Genomic DNA, 23469 nt, shown 5'->3' on the forward strand with positions numbered 1-23469 from the left:
TATAAAAATCTATATATAAAATCTAAATGTATATATATCTATATCTAAAAAATTACATAAAATGAAGCAGCTACCTACTGTACGAATAATAACATATATAAAGTCTGTGAGAACAATCCTCAAATTTGTATTACAGCTTAAAAAAACACATTTGGAAACACTTTCTAATTTCTCACCTAAATCTGAAAGACTTCAGATAAAGATTTGCTTGCATCTTCCTCTAGAACACCAGAATGTAGAATATAATATTTGAACTGTTTTTGTTAGTTTTTTTTTACAGTCACATAAATACGTTTATTTACAACACATTCTGTCATGTCCTATAGTCTCATATATAGCCTATCGGTAAACAGAAAAAGCATAATAACACTACTCCGCCGACAGTGAATCATCAATCAATGGTATCTTATTGTCTTCCATGAGAGTTATGATTGCTCCAGTGACATCCTTCAGTGGAATCAGAACAAAGATGACAAAAGCATGCAACAACGATGCAAGTGTCCGAAAGTAATATTTATTGATTTAGAAAAACTAAGGTTACTATGAATGTCATGGATCACTAAAATCACTAATCCCAGTTTTTTTTTTAATTATTATTCATTGGTCCTTTACCATGAAGGTTTGTGTTTGTATGACTAATGTAGTGGTTGAAAGAACGTTTAAAATTCTTATTGCTGAAAAACGATGTAATACATGGATTGTAGAAATACACTTTAATATTGACATAAAACATTCACTTTTCAGTACATTTATAATCATTGTACAGGCTCACCTAAGGAAGTTTTCTGTTCTTTGCTGCGTCGTCATATAAAAAAAACTCAGGTATAATCAGAATTCAAAAATAGCATTTTTATTTTTAATGAGCGTAATACTTAATTAATGTAAGAAAAACTACATTCCCCGGTCTTCTGGCGTCACTGAAGCACTTTTATCAAAGGAGGAGCATTGTGGGATTTGAAGTGTGATTTGCTTTGCTCAGGACACTCGCGGGCATTCCGGTGGCAGGAGGACCAGTGGGTGAAATATCAGGGCGGAGCTTTCCCTGCTTGGCAGATGGATGCCTTGTGAACTTAAAGGCAAAGTAATCAACTTAACATAAATCGCAAGATGCAATTTCACAGGGTCGGACGCCGCTATACGCTCTAGCATGTAGTTGCTAGACATTTGTTGACGACAGTAGCCTACTATAGCGTGACTGACAACGCCACTGAGGTAAAAATATATCCTGTCACATCTCAAAAGACGTAAATGAATAACCCACGAGGCAAGTGCATTGATCTGTAACATATTTATCTTAATCGAAGTAGATCAAACTTACCGGTATGACGCGATGATGCTTTGTACGGTAAGATGTTTCTGTGTCTGTGGATACTTGTGAACATTCTGTTTTATCACACGAAAGTGGTTAAAGTGTGTCGATGCTTTGTTACATAGTAACGTTCTTGACAAATAGCCTCAATAAAATGTAAATATATGTATCTCGTATTGCAAGTTAGATTATTAGCCTACAAATCGTTCTAATGATAATAATAATAATAAAGTTATCTGTACATTCTTGTGTGGAGAGGGTTTACAAGTCAAACATTTAGTCTTTGAGTTTTGCGGCGATAGCTGCAGAATTGTATCCCCCATAAACACAACAGCTCTCATGTCCCTTCTGCGTTTGTCTGTTGCGCAGTTCTCTTTATTTTTTGTAACGTAGAGCAGAAGGACCGGTCACAGACATTTTACCAAATAAGTCTGCTTAGTCTATATTCGTGTAGCATTTTGACTTATCATTTGCTTAAGTATTTTTAGCCCCGGTCCACAAATTGTGTTTTATTTCCCCTTTAAGAGCACGAACAGTGTTGGGAGGGAGGTGTCAAGCCCAGAGGCTGAATTTCGGCCAATTAAAGTCGTCGACCCCCTTTGCAATACGTCAGCCCGCTAAGGGAGGGCTCTGAGCGTGAGCGATGTGTGGGGTTTCCAAGGCAACCACTTGTACTGACCCCCCCATCCCCATCCTCCTCAGGCAAGATTGGTTTCCATGGTAATGATTGTATCTCCCCGCATGTTTCTATTCCCGTAAAGCAAGCTGAGCGAACGGTCGGAAAGTCGCCTGCTTTCCTCCAAAGTCTGTCGGACAATTTCACATTAGTTCTGCAGGAAAATGCGATGATATGATACTATGCTATAGCTTATAGGGCAGGGTAAAACCATATGTGATTATTTTCACTAACACAGATAAAGTATAGCCTATTTTTTATTTATATGTGAATAAATAAAGAGCTGCCACCATTTAATAACTGCAAAATGCATGGTTTTAAATTGTCCTCTATTTGGGCTGGCTACTCCTGTTCTTGTCTGGCAACAATCAGCCTAAGCAGAACACCTTTAATGATCTAATTAATTAAAAATGAAGAGCCCTGCTTAAGATGCAGCCTAGTTTTTTAGTAGGATCAATGACTTTCTTAAGAAATCTTTGAGAGTTGATGTCATATGTGACAAATGAGCCTCTCCTGTCTGAGCCTTTCTAGCTCTTCTGGAATTTCAGCTTCCTGTAAACCTGTTGAGACTCATCTGCATGCCACAGACTGAGGGTGTGTTCACCAAAGGGATGGGGGGGGGGGGGGGGGGCTGGAGAGATACAGAGAATGAAAGAAAGAGGGAGCTGTATCTCTCCCTCACACAGGTACATACACACACACACACACACAATCTCTTTTTATAGCTCTTTTTTACACACACACACATGCATTTGCTTATATTTTCGATAAAGAACACAGGCTGTCTTTAAGAAAATATTATTTTCAGTTCATATGATTTAGTTTTTATTCAAACTATGCTCAAAGTTAAGTAGTATTGTATTTTATAAGGTTAACCCAGCTATGAAGTGTGCTATAATGGTTTTTTCTAACATAAGGTGTTTACTTTTTAGGTGTTATCTTCAGTTCCATCTATAAAGTTACTCTTGATATTTTGATGCCTCTATGATTTTGTTACAGATTATATGCATCAAACATCTGTCAAACACCAAATTAAGAAAAATTAAAAGCTGTTAATACATTCCATTAAGAATATCTACAAACTGTACATTTACATTTACTAATGTTTATATGTGTACATCTCATAAAATCTGTAGCTATCCTTTATTTCAGAGTTTTAGAAAAAAAAAACTTTTTGTTTTTAACAACTATAAAAGGGGTTTTCTTTGGCTCTGTCCTTGATCTGGTAATCAATTCATTGATTTCAACATGAATGACAGCCTTGGTTCAGACCAAAGTACAAATAATGACCCTAAAGATTTTAAAGATGCACCAAGACTTTGTAGTAGTTTACCCTAGTTTAAAATCATCTGGTTAATTATGTAGTGTCACAGTGCCAGAATTTATTCTCCTCAATACCCTCTTCAGTCGAAGGGGGGTGCATTTTTGATGACTTCTAGGTGGATATGGACATTGAGGTGCGCGCGCAAGGACGCACGCACGCCACCGTAAACCTTTCCACACGTGGAAAACAAACAAAATAACCGTACAAAGTAAGCAAGCAAACAAAACAAAAACATACTGTATGTATTTACAATTGTAACATTAACGTCAAATGTTTACGTTACAGCTATCCTATGCTATTTTATGTAAAGAATGTAAAAACAACGAAACGAGCAAACATTGTGAAAATGGCTCTTGAAGTATAGATCGTCCTGAATAAAATACGTTCTATAATGCGGTAGCGACACACAAGTTAAATAATGCTCATGTCAAGGTGCATCCAGCTCAACAGAGCGTGCGCGGGCTCGCCTACGTGCGCGCGCTGCAGGGTGACAGCGGAAGATAGAGGTTGCGCGTGCAGCATGCATCACTTTAGAAGCGAAGGAATCAGTGAATTCGCAGGAAATGTTTTTTTTTTTATCTCCAAACTGTACTTCATAACATATATTTTGCACCGAGATTTGAGCGCCCGTGGAAGTGTCATCTATACAGCCATTCTCAAGAGTGTAGCCGGTGTCCTATTTTTATTCTCCAGCTTGTGTGCGTCACAAATCCGATGGCTGTGGTGACAATTTGCGTTGATTTCGAGGTTCGCCTACTAATGCTCTCCTGCAGAGGGCCCATTTCTCCTTGAAGTGCTTATCGCTGTGTGTATGTGCGAGTGAAATATTAGAAGTAACAATTTCCTCTGAAAATACGAACATCAAATCAGCTCATGCAGGAAAAAAGGACATCTAAAAGATACTAAAAGCATTCCCCAATTTTTCTAGTTCTCATAGAGTTGTTTTCTAGTAGTATATTGATCCACATATTTTGGCAGATTATTTAGGCTATTTAAACACAAAAAGTAGTATTAAAATTGATAACATATGTGACCCTGGACCACAAAACCAGTCATAAGAGTAATTTTTTAAAACCGTATACATATACATATACAGACTTATACATTTTCTGAAAGCTGAATAAATAAGCTTTCCGTTGATGCTGGGTTTTTTAGGATATAACAATATTTGGCTGAGATACAATTATTTGAAAATCTGGAATCTGAGGGTGCAAAAAAAATAAATAAATCAAATTGTTGAGAAAAATCACTTTTAAAGTTGTCCAAATTAAGTCCTTAGCAATGCATATTACTAATAAGAAATTAAGTTTTCATATATTTACGTTAGAAAATGTACAAAATATTTTCATGGAACATGATCTTTCCTTAATATCCTAATGATTTTTGGCACAAAATAAAATATTTTTTGACCCATACAATGTATTATTGGCTATTGCTAAAAATATACCCGTGCTACTTATGGCTGGTTTTTGTGGTCCAACGTCACATATAAACTAATGGTCATATAATTTAAGACAAAATAGTTCTGTTAGAAATTGTATCTCAAAAATCTTTCACTTAATGTTAATGTTTTAGAAACATTTGCATTTGTGTCATACATGTTTATGAGGATAAATGCTGTTATGAGCAATATTAGATTTTTAGTTTGGACAGACTCTGCATGCCTTTAATTACTAAAGGTGTAGCATTCTTCTTTGTTTCTCATATGCTCTTGTTTCTTCGCATTCATATAGGCTATGCACACAAGCTCAGATGTACAGGACTGTGCTTGGAACGCTAAACAAACATAGCCTGCTCTCCTTCATAAGCTTGCTGTGTTGGTTGCTGCTGGATGCGTTGTGTGCCCCTGTAGGGAGTGTCTCTGTACTGAGGAAATTCTTCTCAGGAAGTGGCGTATAGGTTGGTTACATGAGCAGTCCACTTTTCATACGCTCCCTCTACTGGTGTCCACTCTGTCACCCTCCCAGTCAGAATTAAATGGTTTTACCCTACAGAACATGAGGGATGGGGGATTGAGAGAGTGTTTGTATAGCCAACAATTGGTTGAATGTGAAATTCTAATCTAATTTTAGACACCTTGACCTGTTTATTTGACCTTCTTGATTTGAAATTGTTTTATTTCAGTTAAACTTTGACTTCTCACAGCTGTTTTGAAATACTATTTTGCATTGTATTCATTTCTTGTTCCTCATGCTAGTATTTTAGACAACACTGAAATGCTTAATTTGTCCAATGCAAAAGAAGCATTTCCTGTTCATAGTTTTGTAAGCCAAAAGGATTAACAAGACATGTTTGTCTGCTGAGAGAAGCAGAGAGAGGAAGACTGAAAGAAAGAGAGTGGAGGGGGTTCGAAAGCAGACACATAGTTGTGTTTTTTTTTCCTGCAAAAACTTTAGAAAATGTGAGTTTTCCCTTTGCTAGCAGAAATAAATGCTGAATGTCATATATTTAGCATTGAATTATAAAGCTACACGTGTGTTTAAAAAAAAAAAAAAGAAAAGTGAGACGTGGTCTTAGAGTTGGTGGAATCAGGTCAAAGAATTCCTGAGCCATGTTCGGGAAATATGGAACACCCGGAATTCCAGGGTTGGGGCCATAGCGAGCAAGAGAGCACTCCATAAACAAAAACTCCGGCAAATGTTAATCGAACACACATGCTCTCTCTCACAAAGAAGAGGGGAAGAAAAGGGAGGGAGCGGGTACTTTCCAAGTCTCCTAGAGAAAGTTTGCAAAGTTCTTGTTAATAATGTGCGCCTCGTTCTGTTCTGCAAAGAGTGCAAAACTGCGATACTTGAAATGCATTTCATTTATGCGTTATCCTTTTTATCAACCACCCCTTTAGGCCTCTGACTGATCCAAATCTATATAAAGCTTCATTTGAGAGAGAAAAATTGCTGTTGTAAACATATTTGACAAACTGTGAACTGAAGCCCAGACCTCACCGTCACTTATGCTCATTCAGGTGAAGCACTGTTTTTATCCTAAATGACTGCTAAAAATGTCATTCACCTTTTTCTTCAGATTCAGTATTGGAATCAATTTGCTCAGAGCTTGTGACTGTATATAGTGCTCTAGTGTGGGTTGCCTGAATCTAGGGCAGAGAGTAAGTACTCCACTGAAGTCAGCACTTAATGTAGCACTAGTAATCTCTCTCTCTTCTCTCTTCTTCTTTTTTTTTTTTTAATAAATGCCCATAAAGCCTATTTGAATATTTGAAACATGAAATGTTTCGCCAAAAATAATAAAGTCAGTATGTTATTTGTATAAAATATATGCCACAAAGCATAGTTGACATATTTTAGAAGTATTTCCTTTTAAAAATATATTAAAAATGTTAAGGACACCTTTTTTAAATTGTATTTGTTAATACTTAAAGGGATAATTAAAACTCAAATTAAAATTCTATCATCATTGACACATCCTCATCACTTACATTCTTCTGTGGAACACAAAATAAGATTTTAAACATATATATATATATATATATATATATATATATATATATATATATATATATATGGATTTGAGTTTTAAAAAAGCAAGTGGAGTCATTCTTTTTTTTTTTTTTACCACTTGTCCTTCAATGAGTAGAAAAAACGGTTAAATAAATGTTCAAACATCTTCTGCAGAAGAAACTCATGAGGTTGAGTAAAGGAGTAAAAGGTGATAATTTGCTATGCAACAAATTCAAGTCCAGTACAATGATTTGGCAAACCATTTTTTTTAAAATGCTATGTTTCTATACTGTGATTTTCAGCATTATAGCTGATGAAAAAATTTCTCAATCAGTCAGAAGCAATGTCCTTGACTAATTGTTTTATATAATTGTTCTGTACACGTTTCACCTTTTCCAATAGCGGTTTCGAAAATTAGGTCAGCAGAGTCTATCCGTCTTCGATATGGTGAAGAATTGAAATTACTACTATGAAGTTTTCCAGAGCCATTTCAGGAGAGATTTCTGAAAGGCTGCATTCAGAAATGTGTCAGAACATTAGAATGAAGCTCTGTGCAAGTGTGTACATGTAAGTTTGTGTGTTTGCACCTTTTGTGTACATGTATGTACTTGTGTTTGCGCTGTCTGTCTCTGTGCTGTGTGCAGCTCCTCCAGTCCTCCGCTCACAGGGTGTGGGTGAGCTGTTTGAACTCGGTGGTTAAGCTGGTAGACTGAGATGAATGCAAGAAGAGCTCAGTCTCCTCTTTGAAGTTTGACACAGGGGGGGGGTTACCCCTCCCACCAGGAGGGGCTTCAGCAGAGAAAGAGGGAATGGGGGGGGGGGGAGAAAAACTTTACTCTTTGTTTTTTGTGAGAAACACTAGAGGTCCAGCTTGACTCTCAAATTGTCAGAAGGTTTCTTATTGTTTTAATTATCTACTCTGAGAACAGCTACACTATTACGCTATGCTTTCTCCTAGTATCTTAGAATTGGAAAACTTTCCAAAGACAGACGTTAAAAAGCTGAGTTTTTTAAATATTGTATTACAAACATTTGTAAGTGTTCAAAGTTGTTGTCTGTCAAATAAGACACTGAAGTAATCTAGCGGGACAGTCCCATTTTAAAAAATGAGTACATTACTTGAAGACCTCCCACTCTCACTGTCTCTCACACACACACATATGCATGCTGTGTCGTGTCTGGGAGACACCTAAAAGGGAGGCCTGGCCAGGTGTGCAGCAGAGACTGAGGATGATACAGGTATGAGCAAGTTCCTTGACGGATCCAGCAACAGGCTCAAGGACTCTGCTCTGGCTTGTTATCCCTCATCTGTTTCTCCTTCTTCTTTACTGTGTTTTTAAACATGCTGCTATATCTTTTACATTTCTAAAAAATCTTTAAAATAGCAATATACCATTCCACGCCAGTAGAAAAAAAAAAACAAATTCGTAATTGTTAGTATTTTTCCCAACCATATAATTTATAGGTATTTTTGTTTAAGACCTACAGTGGGGAAAGGACCGGAAATATTTCAAGCCAAATTCGAACTTGTGTTGTCGATATGATCACCACAGGTCAGTGTTTGAAGGCATGCACCACAAAGCCATAGCTCTAGATATAATGGAAGTTTTTGATCATAAATGATTTAAATTTACACTACCATTAAAAAATGTGGGATTAGGAAAACAGTATTTACATTTTACAAAGTCACCTTCACCAAGGCTGCATTTAAAAGTAAAAACTAATATTGTGGAATATTATCACAATTTAAAGTAATGTTTAATGTAATCTTTTTAATGTAATCTATTTCTATGGCAGCAGCCATTACTCCAGTCTTCAGTGTCACACTTCATTCTAATCATTCTAATATGCTGATTTAGAGCTAAACAAAAAATCTTCCTATTATCAGTTTTGAAAACAGTTTCAGGAATCTTTTTCAAGAGTGGAATGTTAGAAATAATTCAATTCAAGTTCATTTGTATAGCGCTTTTTACGATACAAATCATTGCAAAGCGACGTTTCTGCAATATTTAGTAGAAGAGTGGAATGTTAAAAAGAACAGCATTTATTTGAAATACTCAAGAAATCTTTTGTAACATTATAAATGTTTTTATTGTCACTTTTGATAATCAAATTAATACATAATAACTGAATGAAAATATAAATACAACTACTACAAAAAACACTGTTTTATTTCAAAAATAATTTTAAAGTCATAATATCTTGTATTAATACCTTCACACCATTTGAACTAATACAATTTTTGCCTCGAACACAGTGTCTGTTGCTTTTGGATAAAAGCACTTACATTAGCACATTGGACCTTTGCTCAGAAAGATCCAACTCTGGTTTGGGTTGCAGTACCTGAACAACAACTACCAGCATTGTTTCTGAAGCTCTGCCACACCCTCACGTTGCCCGGGGCTCTATGGGTTACCCTATCCCACTGTCCTCATCGAAGACAAAGACTTCCTCAGAATCCCTCATTGTAAGACACATGGTATAGGTCTCAGTTTTCTTGTTAGATTTGGGAGGTGTGGCCTTTGAGGATGTTTTTGCCAACAGGCAGCATCAGCACATCTAAAAACAATAACTAACAGCCGTTGTCATATGCGTGTGTTCAAATGTCAGAGTTAGTCTATTCAAAGATGCCTTCAAATAGCCACTTACTGAGCATTTACCTTCTAAATTGTGTGACTGTCTGAAGCCAAGCAAGTCACAGTCATCTCTTTGTGTGCTATAAGGGTCTTAGTAAATGAAGTAAAACAATCGTTTAAGCAGCTGGCATCTCTAATATTTTTTTTTTCTGAGTAAATTCATCTGTGTTGATGGGCAAATAAGTTTGCTGTGTTTTCCCATGACAGTCATCTGTATGTACATGTTCCTCTGACATGTCAGGTGTCTACACACACTGTAGATGCAGTGACTTTGGTGCCTCCAGTGGCAGATTTTTGACGGTGTCTTTTAAACAGTGATTGCAGACATACACACACTGATATACTGCTTTGTAGGAGGTTAGATTAGTTTTGCCTCCCGCTGTAAAAATGACATTCAAACAATCTTAAAATTGTCTTCTATAGTGAGGGAATAACAAAAAACATAATCTCTTGATCACTTATCTATATGCTATAAAGTGTATGTTGCCGCTGAAGTGTTAGTAATCTGCATATTTGTTGGGTCGTAGTGTTTCAAACAGTCCAGCAGTCAGATATGTAGAATTGTGTACCTTGTCTCACTGAAAGCAGTGCAGACTGAATATGTAGAATGACTGGGCTTCTGGTTTGTTTATGATATGACTGATATTCAAACTGTAAGCACAGAAGAGTAACACCCACACACGTGTTGTTTTCTGATAATCCAATCAGAAAGTGACAAATGAACACTTGTAATTATGTGAACAGATGTACTCTATGCAATAATTAATAAACAGTTAAGATTTTTGATTTTACATTTCATAACTACATGTACAAATGTACAATATGGTTTATGGTTAGTGAAAGAGATGAGTATAAGAAATATCTTTTAAGATAATCATATTTATGCTAGCAATGAGGGGAAATATATTCAAAAACAGCAAGCCAATTTCAGGAAATAATATGCGGTTAAACAGTGTGTACTGTATGTGTGAGTATGGTCAAAATATTTTTTCACCTGACAGCACCATTTAGCAGCTCATCAAGAACTTTAAGGAGAGGTTCGACTGCAGTGAAGATGTCTTCAGGACGTCCCAGAGTGTCTAGCAAGCGCCAGGATCGTTTCCTCCTGAGGAGTCAGCTACAGAATGGTGTCTCCAGCAGTGCAGGGCTTGCTCAGGAATGGCAGCAGGTTGGTGTGAGAGTATCTGCACACACGGTGAGGCCAAGACTTTTGGACAACGGCCTGATGACAAGAAGGACAGCAAACAAGCCACTTCTCTCCAAGAAAAACATCAAGGACAGACTGAAATTTTGCAGGAAGTGCAAGGATTGAACAGCAAAAGACTAGTGCAAAGTTATGTTCTCTGATGAAGCTTCCTTCCAACTGTTTGGGACATATGGAAAATCGATTGTTCGGAGAAGAAAAGGTAAATGCAATGAGTCCTGGGACCTGCCAACAATGAAGCATCCTGAGACCATCTATGTGTGGGTTTGATTTTCAACCAAGGGAGTGGGCTCTCATAATACTACCCAGAAACGCTGCCATGAATAAACAATGGTGTCAAAACGTCCTGCAAGAGTGTCTTCTTCCAACGATCCATGTCCAATTTAGTGATGATAAATGCATTTTCCAGCATGTTGGAGCCCCATGTCACAAAGCAAGTGTGATGAAGAATTGGTTTGAAGATCATTACATTGAAATCATTACATTGAAACTCTCCAGATCTCACTCACCACCTCGGCTGAGGTTGCAAGGGAACCGTACCTCTACCAAAATGTGACGTGTAAACTCGTGATCATGGAGAGTATTTCCACTACCTGCGTCACTGAACTTGCGATACAAGACATATCTATCTATCTATCTATCTATCTATCTATCTATCTATCTATCTATCTATCTATCTATCTATCTATATTATTTTAGCAGCTTAAGCAACCATGGGCAAAACATTGTCTTCATTTGAATTTTAGTTTATTGCACAGCTGTCTGTTGTGGTTACTTGGATGGAGAAATGTGATTTTAACATTTGTTACCTTTAGCAATGCTTTAGCAAAGCGTAATTACATACATTTGCATCTGAACATTTACCTGCTAAAAACAATTGACAAAAGCCAGAAGCAATTATAAAATGATGATTTACTGAGAGGAACAAATTACAGAGGAAATGGGCTTGTCTGTTTCACACAAGCTACATGTAAGTGTGTGTGTGTGTGTGTGTGTGTGTGTGTGTGTGTGTGTGTGTGTGTGTGGCACTCATAAGAAGGGGCAGGTCTCATTAATCCATTTTACAAGCCAGAGATGAGGAGCGATACGGCACAGATCCTGATTTACAGCCTGTGAGCTTCAGTGAGTGATAAAATATGTTTACTATCCTCCTACATGTAAACCTCAGCACCCCACCCCTCCAACTGTGCCCACACAAAACACCAGTTACACTGACAAATGCAGAAAGACTCATGATCAAATGGTTGTATATAAATGGCCAAAATTTTAATTAATACAAATGCATTGGACACTAAACCCTAGTCTTATAGTCTAAATTCAATTTAATTCATTCGGTCCACTCTTGTTCTTGTCTTGGCCTAATCACCAGTTGCTGGAGAGCACCAATCTGTAGTATAATTTCCACTAAGAAACTTCCATCCTGGCCAACCATTTTCTCATTTTGGATGGATAATTATAAGAGAAATTGAACACTCATGCAGCAGAATCTGTTGATAACTAAGACTTTAGGTGATTGTCTTGATTAAAAATGTATTATTAGCTTGTGAAATGAGGTATGGATGAGCTTCTGATCTAAATACACTTCTGGTCTTTCTTCTGTTATGTCATTATAGGATGTGGTAGTGTTCGGTTATTGTCTTTTGATGAAAATATACTTTAGTCACTGTTTTGTCTCTAAGAAGTTTGGGGTCAGTAAGATTTTTAAAACATTTTTGAAAACAATTTCTTATGCTCACAAAGCTGCATTTATTTGATCAGAAGTAAAAAAAAACCCAAAACAATATTGTTAAATAGTTTTGCAGTTTAAATTAACTTATTGAAATATATATTTCAAATGTAATTTATTCTAGATGGCAAAGCTGAATTTTTATTTTTATTACTCCAGTCTTTAGTGTCCAGCGATTCTTCTGAAATCATGAAATTAATCTAATGTGCTGATTTGCTGCTTAAGAGACATTTCTTATTAACAATGTTGAAGATAGTTGTGCTGCTTAATATTTTTGTGGAAACCTTGCTACATATTTTTCCGACTTTTTTATACAAAGTAAAAAAATTTTTTTTTTTTTTTTGTAGAAATATTTTGTAATAAAAGTCTTCACTTTCACTTTAGGTCAATTTAATGCATCCTTGCTGAATAAAATTAATTGCTTAAAAATATCTTATTGACTCCAAACTTTTAAACATGAACTTGTAAAAACTGTCCTTTGAAAGCCTGAAATAATGCACTATTGTGTTTTGTCACATTTTTCTCGATTTTTCTTTTCCAGAAACATTGCATTATTAATATCTTACGTAGCTATGTTTTATCATCCTTATCATCATGATGCATATTTTGGATATGGTCTCTGTTCACTGATGAAATAAAAAATGCTTTGTTAGTTTCATCAGTAATTTTGTTGACAAAATTAACACTGTTGTGACTAATGCTGTACGTAGCCTGTTTACCAGTTCTGCCGTGTAATGATTTCTTTTTTTATTTGCTCTTTTCCTCTGTGTTTGGCTGAAGGGACAACTCGTCCAGCTGGGCACGAATCACCCGTGAATCTCCAGCGGTATAGCGAGGGAGCAGGAAATAGAACGGGAGGCTTTAACCCGATAAGACTGCTGTTGCAGAGCGGGCACACTCCGTCTCTGTGTCTCTCTCTCTTCCTCCCTCCCTCATTCTCTCTCTGTCACCCTCTATCTCTCCATTCTTCTCCCTCCTTACAGTTGCTACAGGCTCTTACATAAGCCAGTTGGATATTTTCAGCTTCTCAGCACAGATGCAGTCAAGTTGAAGAGAACGCATTAAATATTTCATTTTGCCTCCTCCCAGACCTGTCTAGTTGGGGTGAATCAACATTATAATACTACGCTGTTTTTATCTGAGTCTCCGTGACTGGTTTCAGAATGCCAATCAATCCGATGCTTTTTCTATTCAAATGTAGGTTATCTAATCAGAGAAGGAAAGAAAATGGACAGAGAATGGGCAGAAGTAGGTGGGAAACACCCTTAGAGATTTCCTCTATACCATCTATTTAGTAAACTGACCTACATTTGAATAATAAAAAACACTAAATGTTGTGTTAAAAGCTTTACCTCACAAGAATCTCAAAGAGACTCACTATTAGCAAGGTGATCTCTGTATATGGTGACTGAAGATTGGTGAGGAGATGAGGAACATATATACATATTATTGTAGCCATGCTAAACGGCTTCCATTGGGAATTCAATAGGGGTGAGTTTAATATAACTTGCTGTGTGTGTAGTGCTGAAAGTCACAGATGGCACAGAGTTACGTAATACAAGAAGAGGCCATTTTTCACAGAATGGAAGAGGTTCTGGACCTCTGGAGTGAGGATAGCGACAATATGTGTGTGGCTAGTAGTTTATAGTATTTTGAGGATGTTTTCTAAATTCCCTCATTCTCACCTCTGAACCTCATTTATGTAAACCACATCGCTGGACTCAGTTTTCCAGCATGCCCCATAACATGACTGCAAATCACTACACCATTTTTATTGTTTCCTGCATTTCATTGATGTTGTCATGTTATTTGTTCCGTTTCCATATGTTGTCTCTAAAGAACATGACTTTGAATGTCACCGTCATTGTGTTTTAGGTGTGAAATGCTAAGGATAATGTGTGCCAGGTTGAAGTTATAATTGTTTTGTTTCATAATTTAAATCAGTTTAAAATACATGGTCATAGTGATATCAGTTATATACAACAATGGTTCTTTTTGAATAATTTATTGTAACAAAAAGCATCAAAATGCATTGTTTAACCTATAATAGATGACGCTGTCCAGTGAGGCATACAAATCATTCGTCCACGCCTTCCAAATACCGCTCATAACTAATTAAAACAAGGTTATTACTGTGAGGAGGGACTGTAATGGGTCATTTGACATGTATATGTGAATCTAAAAATAATTGACTAATAAAATAAATATTTCTAAATTAATATTAACCCCTCTTGTTCTTATTGTTCATATGTGCTTAAGGTCGTGGACCACATTAAATCTACTTCATGTATGCATGTACTTTTTCTTTCTGTGCAAGCTTTGTTATTGTCGGATTCATGTTGCATCCTGATTCACCAGCAATAGCAAAAGACAAAAAACTGCTTCAAATGACGTGTTCTTATTCTGAAAGGATGTGATGACTTGGACTGAATTCACATCCTTTACTCAAAGGATGAGTAGCATAAAATTATGAATGTTTTATGAAACATTCAAAAGTGATAATTAACATTAACGTGTTGTATGGAATTTGCTGCTAATTAGGTCAAAGATGTAGAAAAACAGATAGGTTAGATTAATTTCTTATAGATAAAAGTTAGTATATTTTCTCACTTCAAATTCTCCATTCTCGACTGCTTCAAAAATCGGTCTAAATAATATATCAAAGCATGCAAGTAATTTATGGGCTTGTGTCTTAAAAAGCATTTCTGTAGAGATCCTGTTTTTGAAATACTGTCTACTTATTTGGTCTGGTGGAGGAAATATCATAGAATTTGATCATACATAGCCATTATGGAGACCCCCATCAGGCCACCAAGGACAATTTTTTTCGAGAAAAGTTAAGCATGTATGTGATTTTTTAAATCTGTATTATTTGTAATCAGAACTCTCGGATTCAATCTGAAACTGTTTCAGTAACATTACCATATAAAATGTAATGCACTTAATTTTAAACCCATAGTATTTGTATTAACCAGGTTTATGTTTCACTGCAAGTTGTGTACCTGTGCTTGAAATCTGAAATTGTTACGAAGAGGGAACAGTTTACAAATCATGTATTTTATAAATATAAACAGTACCGATTATAAAATCTTGATTCTCAGTTCTCCAAAATAACAACAAGAACTGCTTGGTGACCTGAGGGGAGCTGTGTAGTATGACAGTCGCATGAATCACCGTTCATTTTCAAACTGCTTATCCAAACAAAACATGAATTTTGACAAGGGTACGTTTAATCTGTCTATGCAACAAGGTAGCAATTTCTTCAAAAGATGAACACCAAACAATATAGAACATTTACATCAGAGTTTTCAAGCTTTTAGGAGACAGCTAGACCCTTTGAATGAAACATCCTCAGAACAGCAAACAATCTTTCCTTTGGTGCACTTGAATGCAACACAGATATGAATGTGTGATAAGGATTTCAAAAACAAGGCACGCTCAATCTGTGCTCCTCTTCTGCTGTGTGTTTCACACATCATGGCTGGTCTGGCTTTCCTTGTCTCTTTGCAATTTTCATATTCTTCAAAGAGAGATGGTTCACACTGTGGGCAATTGTAATTAGGTCATCTTCTCTCCCCCATTCTTTTTTGGCCTCACTCTCTTTTTTATACCATCTATCACTCTTATTTCTCTCATCCTTGCACCTTCCACCCTCTCCCTTCATATTTTCTTGGATCAGTTTACAGTGCAAGCGAGTAGTGAAGAAGAAAGCAGATTAGATGCCCCCTTTGCAAGACAGCTGAGGGGGAGGATGCGCGTTAGAGCTGGGGAGCTGGAAATAGGCGGCTATATTTGTGTTGCAGAATGTGTTAGGCAGGAGATGGAAAGAAAATGCAATTCTGTTTACAAGGCATGGAGGCTGGGTACCAATGTGGCATCTAAGGAGCTTTGGGTCTGGAGGCCTCTCTGGCAGTCTCTCTTTCTGGCTGCTTGCAACACTGCCTTCGACACTGGAAACAGAAGCGGAGAGCGCTGGGCAACCTGCAAGAAAAGTGTGGAAGTGACAATATCATACTTTGGCTTTAGATAACGTCTATCCAAAAGAAATAGTATAGTCCTTTACTTGAGGGACAGTGGTAATTATGGCCACAGTAATGTGGCTATTCGGAGTGAACACACAACCTTTGTGAGAGTAACTCATATGCTTACCCTGCCACTATAACCTGAAAAATAATGAGGATCTTGAGAATCCTAATTAGCATTTTAATGTCGATCTGTGATGAAGATGGAGCTTTAGAGATTAGAGAATCATATTGCTTATTGCTTACACAATCTACTGTTTTCACTGAGAAGATAATTTCCCACATACTTCATAAGGCAATTGTTGTGTCACTTAATAATGTGATGTAGCTGAGGAAACCTATATGGACACCTCCAATGTGTCCAAAATAATATTATTATTTCAAACTGAATGGACAGACTGTCTGTGGAGACTAACATATCTTTTTGCCTCTTTAAGCAGTTTTGAATGTTTCTGCTATAACTTTATGCTCTCTATGGATTCTGACTTATAAAAACTATTAAAATAGTTTTCATATCTATGTAAATACAAGTGAAAGGTAATATATCCTTTCTGTCTGTTTATTTTGTTTCATAGCTTTTAAAACAAATATTTTTTTTATTTGTCAAGGATGTCTTAAATTGATCATTGATCAATTGATCAAAAGACATTTATATTACAAAAAGCTTTGAATCCTGAAAAAAGTATCATCTTGTCCACATTATTATTAATAATAATATTAAGAAATGTTTCTTGTAGGCCAAATCAGCATATTAGAATAATTTCTAAAGGATTGTGTAATGCCATGCACTTTTTTGATTATTGTCAGTTTAAGTGTTTCAAGAATCGGCTTAAAACACATCTCTTCCATCTTTATTTGACCCTCTAACTTTAACACTCACTATTCTAATTCTATTCTTAAAAAAAAAAAATCTAACTACCTTTCTAATCTTTTTGTATTCTATTTTCTTTTCATTAATTATGCAATTGTATGTGTGTGTGTGTGTGTGTGTGTATGTGTAAAGACCTCTAACACTAGCTTGCTCTATTCTTTTTTTTATTCTATCTGTTTTCTTTATATTATATAATTTAAAATCCCATGCTAGGTGTACTGTGTTAACCTAACTGAGACTTGTTATAGCACTTATATATATATATCATTGCTCTTTTTGTTGTTTTTGATTGCTTCCACTGTCCTCATCTGTAAGTCGCTTTGGATAAAAGCGTCTGCTAAATGAATAAATGTAAATGTAAATGTAAGTGTTGCCAGGTATTGCTACGTTAACAAACAAAAGAATAAAATAAACTGAAATCAAATAAAATCTTTTGCTTTGTAAAAAAATAAAATAAAATAAATTAAAATAAATAGAGGTATTGTTAACCATAAACCACAACTTCTCACTTTATAAACTTTATTGAAGTTAAAAATAATTAACACAGAAAAAATATATACTAAACGAATATTAAAATATCAATAGAATGTATTAAAATAAAAGCTAATTCCAAATATTAACAAAAGCTATAATATCTAAATTATAAATAATAATAATAATAATTACACCATTTACACTTTTCAGAGGGATTGGCCAACAAAAGGTTAACTTATAGTTATCTATATATATTTAGCTGGCATATAAGTTATTATTTTAACTCTGAAAATATTACACATTTAACCCATGACCATCTGTTCATATAGTAGCCTTGTTGTTAAAGTTTTTTACTGCAGACTGTAGTCTGGTGAAAAATGAAAATATAGCACTAGATATTACAGACGCTGCAAGAAGTGCCCTAGATCCTAGGTGGAAATGATCCAAGATTAATAGACTTTCAAATATATGCCAAAAAGTCTACCAGTACAGATGTACCACATGTGCATAGTGCATCTATAAAGAATTGAAATTCAATCATTCTTGTCATTTAAATGTAAAAAAAAAATACTGTAATATTTTAAGAGTTTTAATGTTCATTAAATGACAGTCAAGATCTTAACGAGTCTTTCTGAAATTCTTGAGAACCATGTATTTAAGAGAAAGAGAATGAGTGAAGTGTGACAAGCATGTTAGCATCACAGTGTTTTTGTGAATGTGTCAGTGAACGAGACTGAACGGGTGAGAGCATTGACAATGTTGATGTGTATGCTTGTAAATATCTACCCAACTCATTTGAATCATGCTGTGTGTATTTGTGCCTGGCTGTGCATTTGAGAGAAAGTTGGAAGGAGGGCTCTGAGCCATTCCTGGCCTCCCTGCATTTCCTAGGATCTGGATTGGGTGGCATTTCCATGGCTACGGCGGGTGGAGGTGGGGGTAGCTCTGTGCCTTTTGTGAAGAAGCAGTGTGACTGCCCTGCTTGTCTCATGCTCCAGTCTTCACTCTTATATATATATATAGAGAGAGAGTATCATGTGAGGTTTTAAATATGCATTTGTAAAAAATTATCAATGTCAATGTATTTTTACATTCTTCAGTCAAATGCATTTGCTAAAAGTCAATGAAATTTTTTATTAAATGAATATAAAAGAATGTCTGTGTAATCCAAATGTATATTTAAATATTTTGTATGAATCACTTGCTTTTATTTTGCCTATTTTATATAGCAGGCTACTTTTTATGCTACTCAATATAACACTTGCAAACTGTATCAGCACCATAGCTTGAGGCATTATGCCCATGGATGAAGCTGTGCTAAATCAGTATAAGCAATTGATTCATACTAATATTCAGTAAAACAACACTCTGTGTTAACATATTAACTAATCTATATTAAACTATTTAGGTAAAGACATAAAGACATGTATTTATTTTAATTGAATTTTAAAAATTACAAAATTCAACAGCAAGTTCTTCACATAGGCCTATGTCTCATATTTACACAATTTGTAGGTACAAAATAATAATTTATTATTATATAATAATTAATTAATAATTACAAAATTAAAATAATAATACAAATAATAAAAAAAATAAAAGGGCATCACAAGCATTTTTATTTATTAATTTAACAGAGACACCAGTGCAATTAATGTCAGCCCATTTTCTATTCTCGAAATAGGCGCGAAAGTCACCGGCGGTAACCATAGTGACAGTGTCAGCGCTGGAGTATATATATATATCAAAGATGGCGATCTCAATAACGGCGGAGAGAATTTACCTGCCAAATCTTGATTAAAGGAAAGCAGGAGTTTGGGGTGCAGCAAATGGACCACGAAACGGACGAGAACGATTCCAGTGGAAGATTGGATCCGAAACCTTCAGATGAAATACCGTTTATAATGTATATACATGTGTCTGTACGTTTCCGAACCAAAAACAGGCATCCTACACGAGTGTGCTCACAATCTGAACAAGCTGATATAATACACATACGCTTGAATGAAAATACGGTTGTGATTCCTGAAAAACTTAGAGGTGTCGCACTTGTTTATTACTGAACTATCTGTGACCGCAACTGTGTTTAGCACTTATGGACCGCTTCACTGATACTGTAGCAGCAGACGCTTCCCGCCGCGGCTAGCTCTTCTAACATCTCATGCATTAAGATGCTATTAAGTTAGTTGTTATAAAATCTTTTCCATCCTGTTTTTATTATGCAAGTACACGTTCTTTGTGAACGGTTTTTAAAAGAGTACTAGCCGTATTCTGCTGCTGTATACGCCAGGGCCTCGTGATGACAGACGTATTCATACTTTGTTACTCTTGGAAAGTTCGTTAGTTTGAAGTTATGATTAATAGTTATGATTATGTGGTCTTTCAGAAGATTGGCGCTGCTCGCACGTGTGACTTCAGATGTGAAAGAGACAGGTCTCCACAGGTGAGTACTGTTACTACCTAACACACACACACACACACCCTTTTCCAGATCTAGTTTCAGCATGTCATTGCAGCCAGTTTATGTCACTCTAACTTCCTCAAACATATTAACCCTTGTGTATTGGCTTCACGATATGTAAACAAAAGATGGCACTATAAAGAGTGAGTGAGTGAAGTGACATTCGGCCAAGTATGGTGACCCATACTCAGAATTTGTGCTCTGCATTTAACCCATCCAAAGTGCACACACACAGAGCAGTGAACACACACTGTGAACACACACCCGGAGCAGTGGGCAACCATTTTTTATGCTGCGGCGCCCGGGGAGCAGTTGGGGGTTCGGTGCCTTGCTCAAGGGCACCTCAGTCGTGGTATTGAGGGTGGTGAGAGAACTGTACATGCACTCCCCCCACCCACAATTCCTGCCGGCCCAAGACTCGAACCCACAACCCTTCGATTGGGAGTCCGATTCTCTAACCACCAGGCCACGACTTCCCTGAAAATATAACTCTGAATAAAATATGCAATTGAGTACACTTCAATCTAAATACATTGAATGTATTTTTAGCTGTTCCTGTGGCTCAGTGGTAGAGCATTGCTAGCAGCGCAAAAGGCTGTGGGTTCGATTCCCAGAGAACACGTTAGGTAAAAAATGTTAGCCTGAATGCATTGTAAGTTGCTTTGGATAAAAGCGTCTGATAAATGTAAATGTAGTTGCATGTACTGCGTAAACTGACTTGCAGTATTTAGTAAATTATTTACTGTTGTACATCTTTTTAAAATATATAAGTAATCTGGATCTTATCAGTGAAAGACTTCCAGCAGGTTAAATGAAGTTCCCTTTATGTCTTCTTTGTTTTAAAATTCAGTTTATTTTTGTGCTGTACTTCACTTTGGCAACATCCAATAATCCAGTCATCGTTTGACAGACAATGTTGTCTTATCATTACTACTTTTGAAATTGCTAATTTAGATGAGACAAGCCGATGATTTGCCAGAACTATTTGTATGTTTATTTAGTTTAAAACTTAGCTGCTGTTTTTCTATTTATACAGATGAAGATGCTGCTTTTTTGGTGATGGGTGATGTTTGGTCACCAGTTTTTAAAGATTATTGCAGCTCTCGTCTCACTTGTCTGTCTTAGTTTGATATCTTGAGGAATTTCACGACAGTGGGTATTCCAAAGGGATGCACAGAGACATCTTGTTTTCTCAAACCTGGCGCTGTTCTGCAGATTTTAAAAGTGAGGATTTTTTTTTTTGGTGGAAGTGGATGAGGAATTGCGGCGATTCTCCTCAAGGAATTTTTAAATAGTCCAGCTGCTTTTTCAAAGAACTCCAAAACTAGGTGCATTAACAATTGTGAAATTGACCTATATAAGAGCGTGTTTCATTAAAGACAGTTTATTTATGTTCCCGTTTTGAAAACTTAATTTCAACCACTTTAATTGAAGTATGTAATAATATCTTATAAAATCAAGTTCATTCTGCATCTCTTTAGTAAACAAGATCTGTGTTACAATCTTTATACACGTGCATAGACATTCATATGCACACACACACACGACTAGCCTCCCTTTTAATACGACCCAGTTTCTAGAGCCCAGTAGCATTGCATGCTTCACCTCACTGGTTCCCAGTTTCACAGCTATGTCACAATTTCTCATCTCAAAGCTGTAGAAGTGGACAGGTTATGGGACCTGAGAGAGAAAAAGGATGAATAAAAGTGTCAAGGCATACCAATGAGGGAAGGTGAAGAGAAAGACTGAATATAGTGGAGTGTGTGTGTATGTGAGAGAGAGAGAAGATGAAGTGGAAGAATTGAAGGGGAGGGCATAACGGAAAACAAACAAATCTAGACATGTTTCCCCCTCCCCTCCCAGTCCACCACAGACAGACTGATTTGCATAAAGGGCTGCAGGGCTTTTGACTGACAGGGCTCCAGACGGCACTGCGCTGCTGCTTCCACTTTAAGTGGGCTGGTGTGGGGCACTGGGGGGAGGAGTCAACCTGGACACAAGCCCTCCCCCTCGCCAACTCCAACCCCTGCTCCATAATTGAGATATATACTAACTCCGTCCTATATGGCGTGCTGGAGAGGGGAAAAAGAAAGAGAGAGGAAGAGAAAGAGATTTGGGGGGAGGGGGCAGGAAGAGCCACTCAGAAGGAATTGATTTGTGGTCGTGATGACACCTTGTGTGTCGCTGGTGCCTGTACATTGCTGCAGCACTAAAAATGCTCCACAGCAGTGCTGCATGGTCATATTGGGATGAGGAGAAAGAAGAATATTTGCTTTTTTTTTTTAAACACGTTGTGGCTGTCTGTGTTTGTGTGTTAACTGGAAATGAATCCTTTCTGAACACACATTTATCTGTATATTTGGAAGCATGCAGATTAGTTAAGTTATTTTCCCCACTACAGTGAAGAGGATGATATCATGTTAAAGTGAGCATGGTGCCACACTGCTGCAAAATTTCCTTACAACTGGCTATGATGTTTGAAAGTTTTCAAGTTTTTTTATGTTTATGTAGTGACATGCCATTTATATGCACATTAATCATTAAAAAATTAAAGATGTGAACTTATTTTAAAATTAACATTTGGTTTCAGAAGTAAAATGCACTGTAAGAAAAAGGAAAGAAAGAACCAGATACCTTAGATGAAGAGCTAATAAGATAAAATTATTCAAAATCTAAAGTTTTAATGAAAGCTGTACCTATAAGGTCTAGAAATTGATGCAGTCCTACTTATATTCAATGAGGGGTGGCAGGCACGTTCAATCAGGCTGATTTTCAGTATTTTTTTCACATTTTATTTGTGTTGCATGCTGAGGTTGTGAACATATTAGAGTCATAAATGTTTTAAGGCCCACAAGTCCCTGGTGATATTTGAACCTTATTTTTGTAATCACTGTGATATAAATGGCTCTGTAATGAATAACCAGCTTGTCAATCAAGCTAATTTAATGCTATTAGAAATCTAGGGTTGTGGGCCATTCAAATATGAATTGAGAATGCTTTTTAAATTTAAATTCAATTTGAATTGTTGTAGCAAACAGAATGCAGCATTGCAATTAAAATGAGGAATTCATAACGGCAATGGCTGTAATTTTAAAGTGTGATTTTATAAGCTTTACAGACAGACAGATATGTTTAAAAAGTACAAAAGAAATTGTACTTGATTTATTTTATACATTTATTTTCATTTTATAAACCAATGTGGAAGAACACTTAATTAACAAGAATACCATTAGAATGAGCAAATTCCACTTTCTGTCATTCCAGTTTAAATTTCAATTCCATCTCAAACAGGGAGCCAATTCTTTTAACGT

At 36.3% G+C, this 23469-nt stretch overlaps 3 long non-coding RNA genes across 3 annotated transcripts; all 3 read left to right on the forward strand.

Annotated features, from left to right (window-relative positions):
* The first annotated feature begins 1033 nt into the window (after positions 1 to 1033).
* LOC132141256 (uncharacterized) lies at positions 1034 to 14549 on the forward strand. Its single transcript, XR_009433883.1, has 3 exons — positions 1034 to 1212; positions 5043 to 5275; positions 13111 to 14549. It is a non-coding gene; the product is annotated as an uncharacterized LOC132141256 (long non-coding RNA).
* LOC132141257 (uncharacterized) lies at positions 8249 to 9512 on the forward strand. Its single transcript, XR_009433884.1, has 2 exons — positions 8249 to 8317; positions 9105 to 9512. It is a non-coding gene; the product is annotated as an uncharacterized LOC132141257 (long non-coding RNA).
* Positions 14550 to 19450: 4901 nt separating the features above from the next.
* On the forward strand, positions 19451 to 22817 carry LOC132140413 (uncharacterized). The gene is made up of 3 exons (XR_009433799.1): positions 19451 to 19603; positions 20084 to 20140; positions 22749 to 22817. It is a non-coding gene; the product is annotated as an uncharacterized LOC132140413 (long non-coding RNA).
* The last annotated feature ends 652 nt before the right edge of the window (positions 22818 to 23469 follow it).

Source organism: Carassius carassius, chromosome 5 (genome assembly GCF_963082965.1).
Source record: "Carassius carassius chromosome 5, fCarCar2.1, whole genome shotgun sequence".
NCBI classification, from domain to species: Eukaryota; Metazoa; Chordata; class Actinopteri; order Cypriniformes; family Cyprinidae; genus Carassius; species Carassius carassius.